A 15,960-nucleotide genomic window follows, 5' to 3' on the forward strand; every position below is an offset into this window, starting at 1 on the left:
GCAAACTCTTCCTCGGCTGAAAAGGGAGGGAGGGAGGGAGGGAAGGGTGGGTGGGTGGGCGAAGGGGGCGAGCGCTTCTTAAAAGGGCGACGCCGCCTACAGGTGGGCCTCCCGCCTGAGAGAACGGATGAACAGAGTTGGAAGGGACCTTGGAGGTCCTCTAGTCCAGTGTTTCTCAACCTTGGCCACTTGAAGATGTCTGGACTTCAACTCCCAGAATTCCCCAGCCAGCTAATGCTGGCTGGGGAATTCTGGGAGTTGAAGTCCAGACAGCTTCAAGTGGCCAAGGTTGATTCGCTGGCTGGGGAATTCTGGGAGTTGAAGTCCAGACAGCTTCAAGTGGCCAAGGTTGATTCGCTGGCTGGGGAATTCTGGGAGCTGAAGTCCAGACAGCTTCAAGTGGCCAAGGTTGAGAAACACTGCTCTAGTCCAACTCGCCTCCCCTCCCCAAGCCTGAGAGAACGGATGAACAGAGTTGGAAGGGACCTTGGAGTCCTCTAGTCCAGTGTTTCTCAACCTTGGCAACTTGAAGATGTCTGGACTTCAACTCCCAGAATTCCCCAGCCAGTGAATGCTGGGAGTTGAAGTCCAGACAGCTTCAAGTGGCCAAGGTTGATTCGCTGGCTGGGGAATTCTGGGAGCTGAAGTCCAGACAGCTTCAAGTGGCCAAGGTTGAGAAACACTGCTCTAGTCCAACTCGCCTCCCCTCCCCAAGCCTGAGAGAACGGATGAACAGAGTTGGAAGGGACCTTGGAGGTCCTCTAGTCCAGTGTTTCTCAACCTTGGCCACTTGAAGCTGTCTGGACTTCAACTCCCAGAATTCCCCAGCCAGCGAATGCTGGCTGGGGAATTCTGGGAGTTGAAGTCCGGACATCTTCAAGTGGCCAAGGTTGAGAAACACTGCTCTAGTCCAACTCGCCTCCCCTCCCCAAGCAGCAACTCCTGCACCATTTCTTTATTTTATTAAAGTTTTTATTGTTTTTTTTTTCAAATACAAACAACATATTGATGAACAAAGCCTTGTCCAGGTTCCCCCCTTTGGCATCCTCTTTTATACACAATCCATTTCACATCATTGTTCTATTTTCCAATTTCAACTCTATTATTCTCTTCTCATATTTTCCATCTTACACTATTCGTCTTCTTGTGATCTAAACGATGTCATTCATTGCCCCTTCAAAGTTATACCAAGTTATCCTTTCACGATTCCCCTTTTTTATCTCTTTTACTCTAATGAAACCACCTAGTTATTTTTTTTTAATTTTAGTTCCTTTTACTTCTATTCTTGTTCTTCAGTGAAGCCCTCTTTTACTCTCTTCTCTTCTGTTTCCGGCTCCGAGTTCTCCATCTCCATTTTTTTTTAATTGAATGATTTTTCTATTAAATAGGTTTCATAGTGTATTTAATAAGCATCGTGTCTGGGTATTTAATTTGCTCAACGTAGGGATGGTGGCTCGGTGGCTAAGGCTGAGCATGTAAAATGAGCATGTAAAAAGCATGTGACGATGCAAGTAGAAAAATAGGGACCACCTTTGGTGGGAAAGTAACAGCGTTCCGTGCAGCATTGAGTCAAGCCAGCCACATGACCACGGAGACGTCTTCGGATAGCGCTGGCTCTTCGGCTTTGAAACGGAGATGAGCACCGCCCCCGAGAGTCGGGAACGACTAGCACATATGTGCGAGGGGAATCTTTATACTTTAAAAAGGGTTGTCAAACTCGATTTCATTGAGGACCACATCAGGGGTGTGTTTGATTTTGGGGGAGTTTGATTGATTGATTGATTTCATTTATATGCCGCCCTTTTCCCCGAAGGGGACTCAGGGCGGCTCACAGTTCAATCAGGAAGGGGTACAGACAGGGGGTAAAAGAAAACAAACAAACAAACAAACAAACAAACATAACAGTACACAATTTAAAAACACACAACAACCATACCATTCGAGAAGGGGGGGCAGAAGCTTTTTAGCCCCAGGCCTGTCGGAATAGCCAGGTTTTAAGGGCTTTGCGGAAGGCCTGGATGGTGGTGAGGGTTCGAATCTCCACGGGGAGTTCGTTCCAGAGGGTCGGAGCAGCCACAGAGAAGGCTCTCCTCCGGGTAGTCGCCAGTCGACATTGGCCGGCGGATGGAATTCGGAGGAGGCCTAGTCTGTGGGATCTGATCGGTCTATTGGAGGTAATTGAGTTGGGGGGGGGGGTGTGTGGCCAGCTCAGTGGTGTCTATGGTGGCCCGAGAGCTCTACCAGTAAAAACGAGCTCCTGGGCTCTGTTTCTGGCTATGACGGCCTTCTGCAACCCTCTGCCAGCAAAAACCGAGCTCGGGAGGACTGCACGTGGCACTCCCGAGCTCCGTTTTCAATGGCAGAGGCACTGCGGACCGGTCCTTTGCTGTTTCTAGGGTGGCCCCGCGGGCCAGATCTAAGCACCCTGTAGGCCTTGAGTTTGACACCCGTGTCAATTAATTCTAATCCTACCAGTCTGCCTTTGTTTCAAAATCTCCTGTCTTGAACGGATTTCTGCCTACCGTATTTGCTTTGCTTATGAATAGAGCCATCTAGATAGTTGGCTGCTTCGTTCAATCAGCTCTTTATCTCCTTAAGTGCTGACATCCGTTGTGGGCGATTAAGAAAAAAATAGGGGCTTCTAAAAACCACGTTTCTTCATTTTTTCCTTTGGGGAAATAAACTATTCTGCATTTTTTTAAATATTCCTCAAAATATTTCATTCTTCTAGGAAGGGGAGGAGATTCCCACACTCATTTTGTCAGCCACCCCAGAAACTATGCTGCTGTCACTAGTTTCGGGCTACCCAAAAAAGCAGAGACGTCTTTTCCTGCAGCCTGCCTCCATTTTATTTCCAGCGTCTTTCTCCCGGAGTGGATTTTTTCTTCGAACAGAATGTTACGTTTAAAGTCCTTAAAGCAAAACTCATGGGCATTATCCAAAGAGAGAGGCCACAGGCTTTTCAGTCCATAGGATGTAAACCGATGTTTCCCAAACTTTCTGTAATCATGGTGTAGTAAGTAAATATTTAGGACACGCAGGGATCGCCCCATTAAGCAAACAAAACCTTTCCCAACATTTTTTGTCCTTAAGAGGATTCACGTTGCAGGGGAGATCATATAATGAATGTGGTTGCGGTCCCATATGCTTACCATCTATTTCTAAATTATATTTTGGCATTTATATATACAGAGTGTCCACAAAAATCCTTGCTCAGTTTGAATGTTTAGTAACTTCACTTGTGTATAAGATACACACCATTTGTGAAATGCTACAGAAAGGGGGAAATTGTTTAGGAGTTAGCGTATTTATTTGGAGAAGGTTAATTCTTCACATATTCACCATGTTTTTGGATACCAAGTACCCACAGTTTTGAGGTTCTTCAAACACCTTCTGCAGTTGTCTCCGATTTATTGCATTGACTACATTTGTTGTGCTTGCATTTTGTCCAATAGCCATTAAAAGAAAAACTCCAATAAATCCTTTTGTCTTATACAAAATACATATATGTTTGTGAATGCTCCAACACTGGACATTTTTTAAGAAGATGTTGGATATCCATTTGTCTGAAGTGGTATAGGGTTTCCTGCCTAAGCAGGGGGTTGGACTAGAAGACCTTCAGGGTCCCTTCCAACTCTGTTATTCTATATTCATTACTTACCCAGAATATTGACCAGTCTGATAAAAAGCCAATTTATAAGCAGGAATTGAAGAGATCTAATCAATCCAACATTGTGTAACCAAGATAACACCATCTTTCTTTTTTTAAAAAATCTTTTTTTTTTGCTAGCCCTTAGTATGCAAATCCATAATTTTTATAGTTTGAAGAATTTTGAATTTTAGGTAGATTCAGATTCACCTTCCCATTTTTGAACCATGATTTTTCCTCCTCTTTTTTTTCTTGTTATTAAAACAAAATGGGAAAATAATAGGTAAGCCCTTTTTGCATGCAGGTGTTTCTTTCAACTTTTTTTTATTTCTAGTAGAATGAAATTTACAAATATTAAATTTAAAGAAGGCTGATACTTCCTCAAACGATCCCAGTACAATAACTTTTCAGCACTCTCTGGATCAAAAGCGTGCTTTGTAGCAAAATTCAGAGATATGGGGGAAAAAAGCTGGAGAAGGGAGGGAGGGAGGGAAGAAGGAAGGAAGGAAAAGGATGAGAGAAAGGGAAAGAAACAGCAAAAGAGAAAGAAAGAAAAAAGTGCAGAGAGAGAGAAAGAGAGAGAAGGAGAAAAAGAAAGAAAGAAAGAAAGGAAGGAAAGAAAGAAAAAGATTTTTGGGAAGGGAGGGAGAGAGGGAGGAAGAACTGAAGGGAAGGAAGGAGGGACAAAAAAGACAAGGGAGGGAGGGAGGAAAAGAATGAGGGAAACAGAAAGAAAGAACAAAAGAGAGAAAAAGTGCAAAAGAAAAGACAAAGAGAAAGGGAGCGTGAAAGAGAAAGTGAATGACAGTGAAAGAGAAAGGAAGGAAGGAAAAGATTTTTGGGAAGGGAGGGAGAGAGGGAGAAAGAGAGGGAGGGAAGAGGAAAGAGGGGAAACAATGAAAGAAAGAAAAAAGAGCAAAAGAGAAAGAAAGAAAAAAGTGTAAAAGAAAGGACAAAGAAAGAGTGAAACAGAGAGAGAAAGAAAGACAAGGGAGGGAGAGAGGAAGGAAGAAGCGAAAGGAAAGAAGAGAGGGAAGAAGGAATTAACATTTCTTTATGTTTTGCTCTCAGAATAAAATTTAAAAAAAACTATGGACTGTTTACAGAAGCCAAACTGGAAAAATTGTTTGCATTTTGCTCCAAAAATTCCACTTGCTGAGATATGGTTCCATATTGAAGATCTTCAAAAATCTCACCACAAAGGTCTCTGCCCTCCGCTCTTTTGTCCGGATTGATAATTCCCTGCAGATTCCTCATAGCATGCAGAAATTATGTAGTAATTCCAATTCACACACACACACACACAAAACCAACAACCCCAAGATAAGAGCCACCCATCCAATTACTATCACCTGGCTCTGAATAATCACTGCATGTGATTATTCACATATGTGAAGCATCTCTCTCAAAAACTCCCTGATTGGCTGAGCCAAGGAGAAGAAAAATTAGCTGTAGAATAAGCAGGTTTGACAGCAGGTTTTTTTTTTCCTTTCACAACAGCGAATTAATGAATTCTATTGTATCATCGGTTCATGAAGTCACCCAGTTTAACAAGGGGCTTCCGGCTCTCGGCTGCATTCTGAGATTTGATAGCAACATTTGAGTCAATCCCCACGAGAGATTAGGATGGAAATTGGCTGTAGGGTCTCCCACAGGCCACTTCTTTCCCAAATTATAGTGATGCTCCACAAGAACCTTAAAATATAGGTGTGCAAATGATGGAGAACTGACAGCTTAGTTAGTCCATCCTGAAGGAGGATTGAATCCTATGTACAATATGTGTGTGTGGTATGTGTGTGTATGTATGTATGTATGTATATATGTGTATGTATGTATGTATGTATTATATCTATATATCTACATCTACATCCATCTATTTATCTAGCATCCATCCATCCATCCATCCATCCATCTATTTTCACACATCTATTTATCTATCTCTATCTAACTAACTATATCTATCTATCTATCTATCTATCTATCTATCTATCTATCTATCTATCTATCTATCTATCTATCTATCATCTATCTATCTATCTATCTACATCCCTGTCTATCTATCTATCTATCTATCTATCTATCTATCTATCTATCTATCTATCTATCTATCTATCTATCTCTATGATCTATCTATTTATATACATCAACATCCATCCATCCATCCCTCTCTCTCTCTCTCTCTACATATCTATCTATCCATCCATCCACCCACCCACCCACCCATCTATCTACATCCATCCATCCATCCATCCATCCATCCATCCATCCATCCATTTATCTACATCCACATCATCTATCTATCTATCTATCTATCTATCTATCTATCTATCTATCTATCTATCTATCTATCTATCTATCTATCTATCTATCTCTATGATCTATCTATTTATATACATCAACATCCATCCATCCATCCCTCTCTCTCTCTATCTACATATCTATCTATCCATCCATCCACCCACCCACCCACCCATCTATCCACATCCACATCCACATCCACATCCACATCCCCATCCATCCATCCATCCATCCATCCATTTATCTACATCCACCTAATCTATCTATCTATCTATCTATCTATCTATCTATCTATCTATCTATCTATCTATCTATCTATCTATCTAATGTACCTGTAATGGTGAACCTATGGCATGCATGCTCAGCTCTGCTGCGCATGAGCGTGCACATTTCACTGGCCAGCTGTTGTCGAGTCTCTGCTGTGCATGCACAGAGGGTGGTGTGTGTGGAGGCCATGTAGGCATGTGTGGGGTGGGGCCCATGCAGGGACGTGCTCATAGGCAGGACTAGAACTCCCAGTGTCCTGGTGACTGGCCTAAAGTCACCCAGCTGGCTTTCATGCCTAAGGCAGGACTAGAACTCCCAGTCTCTTCATGATTGGCCACAAACCACCCAGCTGGCTTTCATGCCTAAGGCGGAACTAGAACTCACAATCTCCTGGCTGCTAGTCTGGTGCCTTAACCACTAGACCAGTGATGGCTAACCTTTTTGTCGTCTTGTGCCAAAGGTGCCTGCAATGCAATGCGTAATCCCCACGCCCCACACACATGTGTGCAACACCCCCCTCCCCAATGCTCCATTTTGGGCCTAGTAGGCCTCCCTGCAGCCTCCTTGGAGCAAAAACGGGCCACAGGGGAGCTGCCATGCCTCGTTCCCCCATGCCATGTTTTGGGCCTAGGCGGCCTCCCTGCAGCCTCCTGGGAGGTAAAATGGGCCACCCTGTGCATGCAACCCTGCACATACGCCCTGCGGCTGCCCCCTGCACATGTGTGGCAGAGACCCAAACAATAGCTGACTGGTAGAAGGCGCGTGTGCATGTGCGATGGAACTGAGCTGGGACGATGGGTCATGTGGCCGCAGATGGAGGCTGCTTGGAAAGATGGTTTTAATGGTGGACAGGACCACATGGCTTGAGCCCTGAACAGAAAAATGGGATGTTGAAAGTCACTGGTTTTATGCCCTCTCTGGCCTTTTATCTTGAGCTTGTATTCTGATTGGTTGTCAGACTCCTATGGGGCCATGCAGGGGCAACTCTCTAGGCTGTGCTTTGAGTCCAGGTTTGGTTGTCTTGCTGACTGATGTAATTTTTTCCCATGTGCCATGTGGTGAGTTTCTGTAGAAGGCTAATCCTACCTTTGTTATGTAGAATAGGCTTTAATGGCTCATTGACAAAGGTGGGGGGGGTCAGAAAGCTGCAGGGGTTTACTTTGTCTTTAAAAACATGTTTCTCCCTTTTCACATCCATGGAAATATAATATTCTGCCTTCTTAATATTTCCCAGGATATTTCAGTTTTCTAGCAGACGGGTGGCTTTTAACTTCCCACACCTGATTTCTCCCATCAAGGATGACCCGAGATCAGAATTGGCGCTTCTGTTCCCAGCTGCAAATTCTTTCGAGACTTCTTATGCAGATAAAAATAAATTTCAAGGCTGAGTTTTGCACAGCATCCGGCCACCTCTGATAGATAACGTTTTTTGTTATGGCTTTAACTGATGAAACAGCCAATAGATAGCCTTGCCTAGGCAAGAATCAAAGCCTGCCGTTTCCAGCATAAATCCTTTTGCTTTCCTTGAATAAATACATTTTCTGTCTGAGATAAGCGGTAAAACAAGGCGGGAGGGGGGGGAGGAATAGTAAGTGAGATTATTTTTTATTTTATTTTACTCTGAGAACATCAAACTAACATAAGCAGACTCCTTTAGCTGCACCTGCGGCGGCCATGAAAAATGAAGATGCAATGAGAAAAAGATAAAGAGCAAAGAGTGTACATCTCCCCACCCCCCAAAAAAAAATACAGAAAGAGAGCAAAAAAGCAAAAACTACACCCTGGAAGGGGAAAATGACAAGGCAGAACAGATCCAGAAACACGTAACATGCGTTCACACCAGAGGTGGGTTCCTACCAGTTCGCACCAGTTCGGTAGAACCGGTTCATCAAATCTACCGAACTGGTTAGAAGAGGTTCCACCAGTAGACCCGGAAAGCAGGTCACACCTAGAGAAGAGGTTCCAAAAAATTTTGAAACCCACCACACACACACACACACAGAGAGAGAGAGACAGACAGAGAGAGAGAGAGAGAGAGAGAGAGAGAGAGAGAGAGAGAGAGAGACTCATACAGAGAGAGAACGAGAAAGAAAGGAAGGAAGAAAAAGTGAGAGATGAAAGAAAAAAAGGAAAACGGGACAGAGAGACAAAAGGAAGGAAAGAGAGAGAGAGAGAGAGACAGACTCACACAGAGAAAGAGAAAGAGAAAGAAAGGAAGAAAGAAAAAGTGAGAGAGAGATGAAAGAAAAAAAGGAAAAAGGGACAGAGAGACAAAAGGAAGGAAAGAGAGAGAGGGGGGGGGAGAAAGAAAGAAAGAAAGAGAAAAAACACATGGCCGGCAAGCCACTCCCACCAGGTCACATGGCCATCAAGCCACTCCCACAAAGGAGGCCACACCCACAGAGTAGGTTCGAAAATTTTTTGAAACCCACCACTGGTTCACACACTCAGCCATACAACTGTTGTAGAACTGATAAGCCATTTTGCTCCGTGTTTCTATTTATTTAATAAATTTTGATTTTTTCTTGGTTGGAAGATATGTCCATCCGGGTTCAATTCCAAGTCGGAGGGGGGAAGACGCTGGATTCACGGAAGTTGCTTGGAAAGAAGATTGATTGACAGTGGACAGGATCACATGGCTTGAGGTCCTGGTGGGGAGGGGGAGAAGAGATGCTGAGGGTGCCCTGGGTTTTACACCCTCTCTGGGCTTTTGAATTTGAGCTTGGATTCTGATTGGTTGTCCGACTCCCATGGGGCCATGCAGGCAGGGGCAACTCTGTAGGCTGTCCTGAGTCCCAGGCTTGGTTGAGCCTTGCTGGGTGATGTAAAAACAGGGCATGCAGAGAGTTTGAGAGCCCTGTAAAGTGCTCCTGCGGCCTGGGGGTGAGGGAAGCAAAAACGAGCAAAGAAAGGCCCGCTTTTTATAAAAATGGGCCCATGTTTTGCAAAAAAGCAGGCCCATGTTTTGCAAAAAGACAGGTCCATGTTTTGCAAAAAAACAGGCCCATGTTTTGCAAAAAACAGGGCGTGCATAGGGTTTGGGAGGCTTGTAGAGTGCTCCTGGGGGCTGGGGGGGGGGCAAAAACAAGCAAACCCTCTGCACATCCATTCTTGTGAAGGCAGCAGGGTTTCGGGAGCCCAAAAATGCTGTATTCCAATGTTTCTCAACCTTGGCAACTTGAAGATGTCCGGACTTCAACTCCCAGAATTCCCCAGCCAGCGAATTCTGGGAGTTGAAGTCCAGACAGCTTCAAGTTGCCAAGGTTGGGAAACACTGCTGTATTCAGTGTATAAGGCGCATCCAGATTTTCACCCTCTTTTTTGGGGGAAAAGGTGCTACCAATATTCCAAAAAATATGGTATATAATGGCAAGGAAACTGTGATGGTTGCAAGGGTGAGGACCAAACTTGGATCAATTTCTTCAGTCCTATCATAACATCAAACAGTCGCTAAACAAATATATACAGGTAATTCCTCGACCTATGACCGCAATGGAGCTTGTCCATTATAGTTGTATGTCAACCTCACCATCCTCTTTTAACGAGCCCATAATCTCTTGTGCGGTGGAATCTGGGTAACTGAATGGAGCTGAGTGTTTACTGGCCCGATGCCCTTCCTGTCGCCAATGCGGAGTTTTTCCCCCAGCAGATATATTCTCATAATCTCTTGTGCGGTGGAATCTGGGCAACTGAATGGAGCTGAGTGTTTACTGGCCCGATGCCCTTCCTGTCGCCAATGTGGAGTTTTTTTCCTCAGCAGATATATTCTCAGTGGGCCCAGAGAGAGAAATATCTGCCTCTACCAAGGATGGAACTCACAGCCTCCTGATTGTGAGGCGAGAGCGCCACCCCTAGGCCACCACGCCACTCTACAGTTGTATGTCATCATAGTTGTAAAATGGGCCAGTCACATGAACAACCCGATTTTATGACTTTGCCTGTGGCCATCGTCAAGTAAATGCTGTAGTCGTTAAGGAAACATGGTCATTAAGCGAATTAATGTCTGGCTATGGGTGGTTTTGCAAAACCGTTGCAAAATGCCGTCATGTGACCACGGAAACGACAGTAAAAGCAGCCACGTTGCCCGGTGCCCAAAGTTTGGTCATGTGACCACAAAGCCATCCTGACCATCACTCACCCCCAGAGGTGGCTGATAGGGTAGAAGGACTCATCCCATTCCGATTCGTCTCTTGGCTCTTGTAGGCATGGTTTTAGCGCAGTTTTTTTAAAAAGAATAATATTTTAATGCTGGTTTGTTTTAATTTTTAAATTATTTTTCACCAGCTTCTATAATTTGTAAGCTGCCCAGAGTCCATGTTTGTATATGCAATTTACAGCTCCTTTGTTGTGCTGCCCGGCTTAGAACCCAGGAGACTGTGAGCTCTAGATCTCCCTTAGGCATCAAAGCCAGTTGGGTGACAATAGCAATAGCAGTTAAACTTATATACCGCTTCATAGGGCTTTCAGCCCTCTCTAAGCGGTTTACAGAGTCAGCATATTGCCCCCCAAAACAATCCGGGTCCTCATTTTACCCACCTCGGAAGGATGGAAGGCTGAGTCAACCTTGAGCCGGTGAGATTAGAACCGCTGAATTGCAGATAACAGTCAGCTGAAGTGGCCTGCAGTACTGCACCCTAACACTGCGCCACCTCGGCTCTTAGCCGGGGCAGTCAAGCTACCTTGTGGACAGATTCAACCCTAGTTTCAATTAGGAAACTGTGAGGATCCTGGACCAAGCCAAGTCCAAGACAACTAGGGAATTCCTGGAAACCTAGCACTCAGACAAATCAGGCATCAACAGGCACAATGAGATGAACCACGTTTACACATCAACTGAAAAGAGACATTACAAAAGGAAACAAAAAGACCAGAATACATCTTCGCCAAAACCCAGATAAGCAGGGATTAACACCAGACAAACAATAATGAAAAGAAGGACAAGGGATGGCACGATAGCAGCAGCGTTCCAATATCTCAGGGATTGCTGCAAAGAAGAGGGGGGGGGGGTCAAGCTATTCTCCAAAGCACCTGAGGGTAGAACAAGAAGCAATGGATGGACACCAGAGAAGGAGAGAAGCGACCTGGAAATAAAACATTTCCTGACAGTAAGAATAATTAGCCAGTGGAACAACTTGCCTCGAGAAGTTGTGAATTCTCCAACACTGGAAGTTTTTAAGAAGAGACTGGACAACCATTTGTCTGAAATAGTATAGGGTCTCCGGTTTGGGCAGGGCCGAGGTGGCACAGTGGTTAGGGTGCAGTACTGAAGGCCACTTCAGCCGACTGTTATCTGCAGTTCAGCGGTTCTAATCTCACCGGCTCAAGGTTGACTCAGCCTTCCATCCTTCCGTGGTGGGTAAAATGAGGACCCAGACTGTGGGGGCAATATATGCTGACTCTGTAAACCGCTTAGAGAGGGCTGAAAGCCCTATGAAGCGGTATATAAGTCTAACTGCTATTGCTATTGTTTGGACTAGAAGACCTCCAAGGTCCCTTCCAACTCTGTTATTATATTCTAATCAAGCAGAAAACAATACGTTAATCCAGGAGAAAACCACACCGCCATCAACATTGGTAGAGCAAGCTACTATATCTCAAGAGGGAGTAAAACCCCACCTTCACCAGCACTGATGATCTTACTAAGGTGGGCAAAGAAACCAAGGACTCCGCCGTTTAACCTTGAGCTACAGATATTATCTTCTACTGAAGGATTACTCCTACTTGTATTTCTGTAGATCCTCCGGGGAGCATTAGCATTCAACTCGGGCAGCGTTCACAGCGCACGCCTAAGATGGGGTGCGTGCCCACCGCTCATCAGCGGCACAAATAGCTTAACTTAATTCTTTCTCTAGCATCCCATAAGGCAGGATATACTATCAAGGCTTCGTAATAACCTCAGCTCTTTCCCCTGCTAGTTAGCTGCAGAGGTTGTATTCAGCCGGTTTGCACCGGTTCGCACGAACCGGTGCAAACCGGCTGAGTACGACCTCCGCAGCTAACTAGCAGGGGAAAGAGCTGGGGTCATTATGAAGCCTTGATAGCATATCCTGTACACGGTAACGGAAATCGCGTGTGGGCCCGCCCCCTTGCCCTGGCTCTATGCCATCCTATTTAGGCACGTTTTTGAGGCCGGATGCATGCGAGGAAGGCGCGTGCACGAGCACAGTGCATGCATGGAAGGCCGGGCGCATGCGCGGAAGGGCACACGTCAGGGGTGGTTTCCGGATTCTTTTACTGCCGATTTGCTCAGGGATGTGCGCTTGATGTGTGCTATGCACGCATGGGCAGCAGTGAAAAAAAATGCTTCTGTGCATGTGCAGAAGCAAAAAACAAGATGGAGGCACCTATGCCGCTGCCGATAGAACCAGTTTGGAAGCATGGGCGGATGAGTTATTACCTACTCAGCCGAACCGGTCCGAACCGGTAGGAACCCATCTCTGGCATACATTCCCACGAAGCAAGCAGGTACACACAGGGCGAACCAGGGGGGTAACAAAATGTGAAACCCACTGCTGGTTAGCTGGCGCCAGAAAGGAAGGGTTGGGTATCAAAAAGAGCCGAGGTGGCGCAGTGGTTAAATGTAGCACTGCAGGCTACTTCAGCTGACTGCAGTTCTGCAGTTCGGCTGTTCAAATCTCACCGGCTCAGGGTTGACTCAGCCTTCCGTCCTTCCGAGGTGGGTAAAATGAGAACCCGGATTGTTGTTGGGGGCGATATGCTGACTCTGTAAACCGCTTAGAGAGGGCTGAAAGCCCTATGAAGCGGTATATAAGTCTAACTGCTATTGCTATTGTAGCCTAGGGCTTGGGAGCGAAGGTGTCTCTAGGAGTACAGGGTTTTGCCCCAGTAAACAGAATAACAGAGTTGAAAGGGGCCTTGGAGGTCTTCCAATCCAACCCCCTGCTCATGCAGGAGACTTATACCATTCCAGACAAGTGGCTGTCCAGTCTCTATGGCAGCCCCTCAAATATTTGAAGGCTGCTATCATGTCTCCCCTGGCCCTTCTCTTCACTAGATTAGCCATGCCCCGTTTCTGAAACAGTTCTTCCTATGTTTTAGCCTCCAGTTCCCCTAATCATCCTGGTTGCTCTTCTCTGCAGTTTTTCTAGAGTCTCAACATCTTTTTTATAGTGTGGTGACCAAAACTGGATGCAGTACTCTAGGCGTGGTCTTACTAAGGCTTTACTACCTCACTTGATCTTGATTGTTTCCCTGTTAAATGCAGTTTAGGATTGCATTGGCTTTTTTTGGCTGCCGCTGCACACTGCTGGCTCATATTTAGCTGGTTGTCCAGTAAGACTCCAAGATTCCTCTCACAGTTATTGCTATTAAGCCTGGTTTCATCCAGTCTATATGTGCACTGTTTTTTTTTAACCTAAGTGTAGGATTTTACTTTTCTCTATATTGACTTTTATTTTGTTAGATAGGGCCCAGTGTTCAAGTCTGCCAAGATCCGTCTGGATCTTGAGCCTATCTTCTAGGGCAGTGTTTCTCAACCTTGGCAACTTGAAGATGTCCGGACTTCAACTCGCAGAATTCCCCAGCCAGCTGCTGGGGAATTCTGGGAGTTGAAGTCCGGACATCTTCAAGTTGCCAAGGTTGGGAAACACTGTTCTAGGGTGTTAGCTATTCTTGCCAGTTTAGTATCATCTGCAAATTTGCTTGTCAAACTTTTATTTGTCTCCATCTCTTTTTCTTTTCTTCTCTTTCTTTGGAGTTCTAAGCCAATGGGAGAATCCCCCAGATTTGGGTGTTTCCATCCCAAAGCAGAACTGGGTGGCTGTTAAGTTTAAACTCCATGCAAAATTGAGCTAAATTGAAGTTAGTTTGCTGAGTGAATTAACTCCCCCTCGCAACTCCATCGATCCGGTTAAGTGTAACGTGGGGAGTAAGGCAAGGCATGCCATTTATTTTGGACAGCCTGTAAATCAAAGTAGTGCTGAAGCTTGCAAATTGCCTGGGGTAATTTGATCATACTACACACGGTTGAATTCCCTGGGGCCAGTCTTTTTCAAAACTTGGCAACTTAAGATGTGCAGACGTCAGCTGGCTGGGGAATTCTGGGAGTTGAAGTCCGCCCACTTTAAAGTTGCCAAGTTTGGGGGGAAAAAACCATTGCTTTGGACTCTGGAGCATATGTGAATATTCTTAGATTGGGGATTAACCCAAGGCTGAATGAGAAATAAGAGACAGAAAAACAGGAAGAAATAGAAATTCAAAGAGAGGTTAGGGATGGAGTTGCATAAGGACTGTCTAACAGTGCCCCCTTGAGGCGGCATAAACAAATTGTTCCATGACATTACTAAATGAAGCCTATGTCCCTATCAAATTTCAATTTTCTTTCTTCAGTCGCTAAATTGTCTGTAGAGATTCTCAGTCATCCAGGTCATGGTTGTCCCAAAGGTTCTTTTTTCAAGAGGACTTTCTTTTTAAAGACATTTTGCTTCTCATCCAAGAAGTTTCTTCAGCTCTGACTGGATGATGGGGAATGTAAGGATTTATATTCCTTGCAGTCAGCTGATCATTTGCATCCTTTTAGAGAGTTGTTGAGGCCACTTGGCCACAGATAAACCTCCAAGTGGCTTCAGTGACTTTCTAAAAGGATGCAAATGACCAGCTGTCTGCAAGGAGTATAAATCCTTCCATTCCCACCATCCAGTCAGAGCTGACAAAGCTTCTTGGATGAGAAGTGAAATGTCTTTGAAGAAAAAACAAACAGATATCTGCATATCTTAAGGACTACTCAAACGGGAGATATAAACGAGACTGGAAAAAATGGATTGATTATATACAAAATAAATACGGGACTAAGAAATTCCAGATAGCTTATGCTTAAGATCAGGAATGATTTAAATTGTTTAAGTTAGTTTAGCAAGGAGGAGCTAAGTTCAATGTAAAGATGTTATCAATTGTTTTCTTTTTTCCAATATATTTTAGACTGTTTTTGTTAAAAATCTATACCGTGTATGGGTTCTGGGAAGTTGGGGGGGGGGAAGGCGGGGGGGGTGGGGGGAGGTTGGGGGGGAAGGATATATATCAGGTTTGACAAGACGCGTTAGATTTTAATGTAATTTGATTCTACATGTATACTGTTTTTTCTTATATTTTCATTACTATTATTATTATTTTTCTTTAAAACTAGGATATGTTAAACATATTGACATGAAGCGGAAATACACCAATGAGAGGAGGAGTGGGAAACAGAAGGGAGAAGGAAGATGGGAAGAAAGGGATAGGAGAGGGTAAGGGGGAAGATGAGGAGGATGAGGATAAGGAGGAGTGGAATGTAGAGAGTGGAGAAGGAGAAAGGAAGGGGAAGTAGAGTAGGAAAGGATGATGGAGGGAAGATAGAAAGTTGGAGAGAGGTAGAAGAAAGAGGTGTATGGAGAGTAGAAGAGCTATAATGGGTTTTTATTTTTCTGGGCATTGTTGACAAGAGGAACTGATGTAATTATTATTTACTACTATATGATACTGGCTATGAATAGTATACATGTGAGTGTATGTTATGAAAATGGAAATAAAAAATATTAAAAAAAAACAAAAACAGAAAAGTCCAGTTGTCTCTTGAAAAAGCTCCTTTGGGACAGTTGCTGTGTCCCATTCTTTGCAACCCCATGGGCCAAAGCACACCAGGCCCTGTGTCCTCTGTTTTCCCCGAGTCTTCCCAAATTCATGTTTATGTTACTGTCAATGACACTAACTTTCTCATTGTCTGCCATCAATTGCTCCTTTTGCCTTCAGTC

The sequence above is a fragment of the Thamnophis sirtalis genome, unplaced genomic scaffold (genome assembly GCF_051295495.1).
Source record: "Thamnophis sirtalis isolate CommonGarterSnake01/CBP01778 unplaced genomic scaffold, rThaSir2_p1.2 scaffold_7, whole genome shotgun sequence".
Classification (NCBI taxonomy): Eukaryota; Metazoa; Chordata; class Lepidosauria; order Squamata; family Natricidae; genus Thamnophis; species Thamnophis sirtalis.